We start from the raw sequence: 6,758 nt of genomic DNA on the forward strand, positions 1-6,758 counted from the left end.
GTGAGCCGTTGAGGTCGGTAACGGTACCCACTGAGAACTGCTTCCTTTTGCAGTAGTTCTCACATCTAGTTGTTGGCCTCTTTTTGCAAAGCCTTCTTCTGCGGCTGCTGCTTTCGCCGATACTGATCGTGGAAAGGGAGTCGCGAACTAGATCCCTTCCCGGGTTGCAATACTAGAGGAGTACCATTTACAGGTAGTTTTGGGGTATTTTGGTTCATGTACATACTTATGCTGATTTACTCGCTGGAGCGAGTGATGTCTGTGTCTTGGAGACTTCGTATGTATAGTAAACCTGATGTTTATTATATATGTTTTCAGTTCTGTTTAGCATCTCTATACTACTACTTGTAGTTTTGTATGATTACAGGTACAGCTATCGCTTCGTATACCGGAAAAGTCCTATGTATACAGTGGGTCTGTCGGCGTACCCGGGGAAACGGGTAATCTGGGACGTGACAATTTTACCTACGATTAACTAATTTTTTATAACGGATCTTAACGTATGGACATATTTGAAAATATTAGGACTTTTATAGAAACATCTTTTAATCATGATTAACTTTTTTTAACCATGATTATCTATATTTTTATAATAAAAGGATATATTTGGAGACGAGAGAATTTTTGGAAGGACAAATATGATCACTTAATAAGAATTTATTTATTAATAGTTAATAATTAATGAAGTTATTAAATTTGGTAGATTTTTTAATTAAAATATATAAATTGCAATAAGAAATTAGAGGTTAAAGTGGTGTCAAAAGAAAAAAATTGAAGTTGAGGGGTCTGTCAAGATTGCCTATGGTTGAGGGGGTCTCCATGCATTTTACCTTTCAAAATTAAATTATTTTAGTTATTTTAGTTGAAACGTTTTGTTAAATTTAATAAAATTCCTTTTTATTACCTAATTTCAAGAAACTAAACACTTTCGAGAAACTAAAAGTTAAGGGGTCTTAAGCAAAAACTGCAAAGCTGAGGGAATTATTTAAAAATAGAATACTGTTGATGGATCTCCAGTACATCATAGGGTCCCAAATAGTATCAAACAATTAGAGATAAATTTTTTTTATTATTACTTAATCCTTTATTTAACTACGATGAAGTGACGTTATTTTAACAATAGAGGCATTCACGATTATTGTTTATATTTTAAAATGCGTGCATGACACTTAAATTTTTGTTGGAGTATCTACAAAATTTATAAATTTTAGAGGGATAATGATGAATTTTTTTTTTTATTTTATCATCCTGTATTTGAAACGAAGTGTTTTGCTATTCTATGAATTTATTATTAAAATTATAATTTTGTTTTGCCATAAGGACATGCAGCTAAAGAGAATAGTAAAATGTTATATTTTTTAAACAATATGATGATAAAGGAAAAGGTATAGGCTAATTACATACTACATTTTATAATCTTATGGTTTATAAAAATTGCACTTTATCGTTCTATGGTTATAAATAATATGATATTAATAACTTATTTAACAGTATATACTTACAATAAAATAAAAATAAAAATTAAGAATATCAAATTAAAACTTTCTAAGCCACATAGCATGCATGTTTTTTTTCTTGCTTTTGTAAATAAGATTATGTATATCAAAAGGTGTAGAAGTGAAGAATAAATTACTAGTAATTCTTTCATCCAAAATATTTACGTGATAATTAAAAAGTTTATAATGAAGATTAGCCCTCTTAATATATCACTTGTTATACTTAATCTCCAAAATAAATAAAATATGCACTTAATCCTCTTTAATAGGTTAGAAATATATGAGAGGGTTACAACTAGAGGTGAAACTGAGCCAGGCTTGAGTCGGATTATAGTATACCCTAGCCCGGCTCAAAAAATTATTGGGCTTTGGGTCGGACTTATATCCAACTTTTACAAAATTGAGGTCCGGCCCAGGCCCAAGCCTAATGTGCACATTGATCGGGCTTTGTGGAGGCCCACTTTATGCATTTGTCACATAGTGCACATATTTTTTATTGTACAAAAATAAAATAAAAATAAAATATCCTCGTATGAATAAATAATATATATTCTTAATATATAATAGATTTTATGTATATCTATAAATTTTCATAAAAACCCGTTTTCTTTTATCCACGTGACGATATTAGCTTAATTTGAATTTTTGTGAGCCTTACCTGTCATCTTAAATTATTCTACTTAATTGTTGATTTGTGGGGTTTACCTGAGAATTTTTTTTTCCCTTCTCTTCTTTCCATTTAATTTCTTCAACAGCTCACCCTCTAGATGCCGATGCCGCTCGCCCCTCTAGATGTCGCTTTGGCTCCTGATGTGCCCTCCTGCACGTAAAAATGGGCCTAGTTCGTTGTCGTTCTTCCTTCCCGACCGTTATCTCCTTCCCATTTAGTTGGTTCAGCCGATCCCATTTAATTGGTTCAACAAACATGTTTGTCTTCCAAGCGATGCTGCTCGCCCCCTGGATGCCCCGCTCCGGCTCTTGCTGTGCCTTCTTTGGACGGAATATTGGGCCGAGTTCATGATCGGCCCTTCTTCCCGTTGTGCTGTTCCGTTAGCGACGCTTCATTTCAGCTTATTGATCCCCTCCGGCCACGAAAATAGTTCGGATTCATTCTTCATGCTCCCTTCTTGCTGCCTATATAGTATGCCTTCTTAAAAATTTTATGTGTGGCGAAAATCTCTATTTCTGCTGGTGATTTTTTCTTCTCTGATTTGGTTTCAATTTTTTTTTTTGTTTGAATTTCAATTTGGTTTTTTATTACTTTTTTTGAAAAAACTGAATAATTTTATTTGGTCTCGGGAAATTGCCTACCTATGTACGTTTGATTTGCGAGTGATTGCCTAAGAATTGTAAGTTTTCTGATTTAATTTTGATGTATATACTAATTTTTTTGCCTTCCAGTTTGTTGCTGCGAATAATTTAATAATGGAAAAACTTCAAAAACCCCTCCTGTAGTTTCGTAGTTTCTCACTTTGCCCCCTGTGGTTTAAAATGTATCAATTTGCCCCCATGTGGTTCGTTTTTATCTTTTTGGTAGCTTTTTCGTTAATATTTCATTAAATTATATACAAAAAACTTCAGATATCCATTTAGATTTATCAAATATTCACTTTAGTACCCTTTAATTTTAACTTTATCACTGATTTAAAAAAAAAGAAATAATGAAATTGATAAGAAAAAGAGAAAAAAAAAACCATAGGGGAGCAAATTGATATATTTTAAACCACAGGGGCACGAAGTGAGAAACGACGGAACCACGTGGGGTTTTTTTTGAAGTTTTCCCTTTAATAATTTATTTCTTTCTCCGGTGCAGGAGTTTGCTTCGGGAGGATCGGATTGAGCAGGCGAAAGAGTTGGAAGCGGCGCTGAATGGCGTAGAAGAGGGCCCTTCTCCATGCAAGGGAAGTGTTGATAGATATTTCTTTAGCTCTTTATTGATCTACTAAAGAAAAGTTTTCTTAGCATTATCAACATTACAAGGTATAGTAATTATTTTCTTAATTAAAGAATATTTAGTGCATAGGTAATAGGATCAAAGCAAGTAAGAAGTCACGCATAGCAGATGTTTGTTATTTGGCTAAATTATATAAAACCCTCCTATCAAAATTTAATTTTTTACTTTTTTTCCTGTCATTTAAAAACCTACACTTTGTCCCCTTGTAAAATAAAAAATATTCACTTTGCCCCCTACCGTCAGTAATCCGTTAGTATTCCGTTTATAAAATATTATTATATATTTTTTTATGCCGAAAATATTCTTAACCTTCTTTTCTGTGAATATGGTGAGAGGCAAAATGGTGAGGGACAAAATGGTCATTTTATCATCACAATTCACACCGTAATTCTCTGTGAATATTTTTTATTTTAGGTAAAATGTAGGTTTTTAAATGACGGGGGAAAAGTGAAAAATCGAATTCTAACGGGAGGTTTTCTGTAATTTAGCCTTGTTGTTTTGTCAGGTGGACCTAATTAAGAGATGCCTTTGTATCTTTCCGGGCAAAGGAAATGGATATTTTGAAGAAATTGAGATAGGCGATAGCCTGAAAGTTTTTCAGATTTAGTTGTGCGTTATCTAAAAAAATATCGATGACAAAACATGTGAATTTCGTCGAATGGCAAGAAATAGATTTTTTTTTTGGAAGTGAATTATGTCAAAAAATAATCTAAACATTCTCGCAAATGCTCTCGCGGTGTGGATCTTTGGGCAAAATCTTTCGATAATTAATTTTTAAAAAAAATTTAAAATTTTAAGTAGTTGATCCCTTTAATTGAAGTTGTCTTTGCATATAAATAGTATCTTATAGAGCTTCAAAACTCCTGGAGTTGCTCGAAAATTTGAGGATGAAATTAAAATTCAAATCAAACTTTCAAGAATATCTTTGTTATTAGACCTTCTTTACATTGCCATTTCCATGATAATTGAGCTTGAGTAGTTTTCGTTGCGCCTCTTATGTCTACAGAGAAATAGTTTCTCTATAAATCTTATCCAATTATTCTATTGCCTACGAAAGTATTTGCTAACTTTTGAACTACTTTGTTTTGCTTTCGGAGATTGTATTTGCTAACTTTCTCTTTGCTTAGGGCCCTGATCTCAGGAGGAGTACCAAACTTTATTTGATTTAGTAAACTTGGACTTGCACTTAAAAGCTTTTGAAGAGAAACGAACTAATCATAGAATGGTTTATCTATTCTCATTATTTTCTCTCTTTTTAATTACTTTATGGAAAATATTACCAGCAGATTGAAGCAGCAGCAGCAGGTGATGTAGCAGCAGTAGATGGCAGCAGCAGCAGCAGTTTGCAGCAGCAGCAGATGACAGCAACGGCAGTTTGCAACGGAAAAACAGGTAAAGCTAAAGAAAAATAATACCGACTCTTCATAAGATTACATTAGTTAGCTCTTTCAGCAATTGATTTGGATGAGAGAAAAAGAAAGGCCTTATGATGAAATAATATATCACGATCTCAGCCTTTGTTTTATAGTTTGCATTCATTTTGTTCAATTTGCTTTATATTTTTCAACTTATTATTTCTTTCTTAGATGGTTGGTTTGTATTATATAACTTCAGTATAATTATGTATGGACTTCTACATATATATGTACACAATATGCATGTAATTTTTATATATGTAATTACTATATTGTTGTGAGGGAAAATTATTGCACCATAGACATTGTCATGCCCATGAAGAGCATCGATCCCATAGATCGGCAAGTGGACAAGCAGGCCTTCAGGAACTCATTATCATATTCACTAAATTTGCAGCGAAGGCTTGTGGACCTTGAACACTCCCACCACCTCTCAACATGCTACCTATAAAAGAAAAAAGAAAAGAATTTTGGTTCGTTGAGCCTTTATTCCACTGGTCTTCATCACATGCAGTTGAAGTATGAGCAAATCATCAGTGCAGAATGTAGAGTTAGACCTATATAGTAGTCCGTGAAGATTTGATGTGTTGCCACTTTTCTCTCAATCTGAGTCATTTGGCTAATCTTTTCTGCAAGAGTCATCCGATTCATCATCAGATCTTTAATTAATTGACTCGAAGATTAACCGGCTGATTGGGATCTCTGTACTTCATATACTCTGCTTCTCTAAGAAAGGTCCAAAAATAGGAGGAACGAGATGATAACAAAAGCCGGCCCGAATAATGCCATCCTGGGACGGAGTAAGAAGCCACTCCAACTTCTAATCTGATTGGGAAATTGACAGCATGAGGAAAGAGGTGCAAAAGAAGCAATTAGGCAAAAGCTTATAACAGTGATCCACGGAGCAATTGTCGAATAGATAGGTGGGTCTTATTGAAACGAAATTTTAGATTGAAAGACACAATAGACAAAATGGATCAGAATCCAGCTATTAACTACCTTGCGCCTTGAGGTAGCCAGGATCTGGGAGATAAACTAATGCAATATTTTTCTTTATGGATCTCATTTCAGTGTATTAAGTAAAAAATCTGAGCTCATTTATGGTTAATTTTTTTACCATTTATGATTATTATGATATTATTCGGTATTTTATTTCTATTCAATATTTAAGAATTCATGAGGCTGAAATTATTTAGATCGGACTACGTGCAACCTTTTAGGTGTGAAACTCTTCGAACAGAGTGAATAGTGAGTTGGTTGTTAAAATGATGGTTGAAAGTAGTGTAATATACCAATAGTGATGTCTGCATAGCTACAGTGGATGCTTAGTTACCTGTGATGCACTTAATCGATATTACGAGATCTATTCCTACAGTATAAGAAGTATAAGAAGTATTTTTTTGTACCCCCGTTTGAGAGCAATATGAAGGACTACATAACACGTAGTAGTTGCTCCCTAAAAAAGTTTATTACATTCTTTGTGCTTTTAGGCTGACCAATTATGCCATTTTTTCAAAATTCTTGCCAACAAATGTCTACTATTTATTTTGTTCTGTGTGCTTTTTTGTTTTTTTTTTAAAAATAGCGTCTAACATAATATTTGTTTTTCTTTATCCCTTCTTTTTTGCCATAATGTATGTAGCTATTATTCCTTAAATATTGTTCGTTGAGGCAATACTTTGTATCTAAACTCATTTAACAATAAAAATTATTTTTGACAGTATTTGTATTTTATTTTTATTTATTGTTTATCTACTCTTTTTGCGGCTGCTACTGCTGCCTTTTTTGCATTAGTTTCTGCTTCAGTTTCTTTTATTGCTTTTTCGTTTCTAATCCACACGGCTTTCTCTGTCGTTCAATCTGTTGAATTGTTCGCTGTGTTTAGTTTAGCTA

General features: G+C 33.2%; 1 long non-coding RNA gene across 2 annotated transcripts; it reads left to right on the plus strand.

Moving 5' to 3' along the window:
- LOC109708625 lies at positions 2,211-6,000 on the plus strand. Of its 2 annotated transcripts, none has more exons than XR_002215796.1 (3): positions 2,211-2,845; positions 3,310-4,842; positions 5,263-6,000. It is a non-coding gene; the product is annotated as an uncharacterized LOC109708625 (long non-coding RNA). The 2 variants fall into 2 exon arrangements; XR_002215795.1 differs by having other exon boundaries at positions 2,211-2,595.

This window comes from Ananas comosus, linkage group 4, assembly GCF_001540865.1.
Source record: "Ananas comosus cultivar F153 linkage group 4, ASM154086v1, whole genome shotgun sequence".
Lineage (NCBI taxonomy): Eukaryota > Viridiplantae > Streptophyta > Magnoliopsida > Poales > Bromeliaceae > Ananas > Ananas comosus.